The 2,089-nt window shown below is 37.0% G+C and overlaps 1 non-coding gene across 1 annotated transcript; it reads right to left on the bottom strand.

Moving 5' to 3' along the window:
* Positions 1 to 1,216: 1,216 nt before the first annotated feature.
* LOC130978874 (small nucleolar RNA R71) lies at positions 1,217 to 1,324 on the bottom strand. Its single transcript, XR_009086482.1, has one exon. It is a non-coding gene; the product is annotated as a small nucleolar RNA R71 (small nucleolar RNA).
* Between the last annotated feature and the right edge of the window lie 765 nt (positions 1,325 to 2,089).

Genomic DNA, 2,089 nt, shown 5'->3' with positions numbered 1-2,089 from the left:
CAAGGAGGAGGATTTTGTTTTCAAATCAATTTTTTTTCAAGTTTTCAAAGTTTTTCAAAATCAAATCTTTTTCAAATCATATCTTTTCAATCAAATGTTTTCAAAATTAATTTCTTTCCTTTTTCAAAGATACTTGCTATCAATTAATGATTTGATTCAACATTTCAAGTATGTTGCCTTTTCTGTTGAGAAAGGTTTAATGTTTGAATCATATCTTTTCTTGTTAGGCAAGTCATTAATTTTTAAAATCAAATCTTTTTAAAATTGTTTTCAAATCATATCTTCTCAATCACATATTTTTTAAAAACCAATCATATCTTCTTAACCTCATCTTTTTCAAAATAGTTTTCAATCAAATCTTTTTGACTTCTAATTTCAAAATCTTTTTCAAAAATCACTTGATTCTTTTTCCACTTTGAGTTTTCGAAAATTATCAATCAATTTTTCAAAATGATTTTAAAACTTTTTAATTAATTTTCGAAAATTCTCTTCCCCTCTTCCTACATCCTTCTATTTATGGAGTACCACTCCTTCTCAATGCACAATTCGAACTCTATCTGATTAAGTTCGAATTCTTCTACCTCTTTCTTCTATTTTTCTGTTCTTCTGACACCTCAAGGAATCTCTATACTGTGACATAGAGGATTCCATATTTTCTTGTTCTCTTCTCTTTCATATGAGCAGGAGCAGAGACAAAGGCATTCTTGTTGAAGCTGACCCTAAACCTGAAAGGACCTTGAAGCGAAAGCTAAGAGAAGCTGAGGCACAACTCTCTGTAGAGGACCTAACAGAAATCTTCAAAGGAGAAGACATGGCAGCCGAAAACAACAACAATGCAAACAATGCAAGGAAGGTGCTGGGTGACTTTACTGCACCTACTCCCGACTTCTATGGGAGAAGCATCTCTATCCCTGCCATTGGAGCAAACAACTTTGAGCTTAAGCCTCAGTTAGTTTCTCTAATGCAACAGAATTGCAAGTTCCATGGATTTCCATTGGAAGATCCTCATCAGTTTTTAGCTGAATTCTTGCAAATCTGTGACACTGTCAAGACTAATGGGGTAGACCCTGAGGTCTACAGACTTATGCTATTCCCTTTTGCTGTAAGAGACAGAGCTAGGACATGGTTGGACTCACAACCTAAAGAAAGCCTGGACTCATGGGAAAAGCTAGTCAATGCCTTCTTTGCAAAGTTCTTTCCACCTCAAAAATTGAGTAAGCTTAGAGTGGAAGTCCAAACCTTCAGACAGAAAGATGGAGAATCCCTCTATGAAGCTTGGGAAAGATACAAACAATTAATCAGAAAATGTCCTACTGACATGCTTTCTGAATGGAGCATCATAGGTATTTTCTATGATGGTCTCTCTGAACTATCCAAGATGTCTTTGGATAGCTCTGCTGGAGGATCTCTTCATTTGAAGAAGACGCCTGCAGAAGCTCAAGAGCTAATTGAAATGGTTGCAAATAACCAATTCATGTACACTTCTGAAAGGAATCCTGTGAACAATGGGACTAATAAGAAGAAAGGAGTTCTTGAGATTGATACTCTGAATGCCAGTCTGGCTCAGAACAAGATATTGACTCAACAAGTCAATTTGATTTCTCAAAGTCTGTCTGGAATGCAAAAAGCACCAAGCAATACTAAGGATGCTTCATCTGAAGAAGAAGCTTATGATCCTGAGAACCCTTCAATGGAAGAGGTGAATTACCTAGGAGAACCCTATGGAAACACCTATAATTCTTCATGGAGAAATCATCCAAATTTCTCATTGAAGGATCAACAGAGACCTCAACAAGGTTTCAACAACAATAATGGTGGAAGAAACAGGTTTAGCAATGGCAAGTCTTTTCCATCATCTTCTCAGCAACAGACAGAGAATTCTAAGCAGAACCCCTCTGACTTAGCAACCATGGTCTCTGATCTAATCAAAACCACTCAAAGTTTCATGACTGAAACACGGTCCTCCATTAGGAATTTGGAGGCACAAGTGGGACAGCTGAGCAAGAAAGTTACTGAACTCCCTCCTAGTACTCTTCCAAGCAATACAGAAGAAAATCCAAAAGGAGAGTGCAAGGCCATCAACATGGCC

This window comes from Arachis stenosperma, chromosome 4 (assembly GCF_014773155.1).
Source record: "Arachis stenosperma cultivar V10309 chromosome 4, arast.V10309.gnm1.PFL2, whole genome shotgun sequence".
NCBI classification, from domain to species: domain Eukaryota; kingdom Viridiplantae; phylum Streptophyta; class Magnoliopsida; order Fabales; family Fabaceae; genus Arachis; species Arachis stenosperma.
This window is presented reverse-complemented; position numbering and strand designations above follow the sequence as displayed.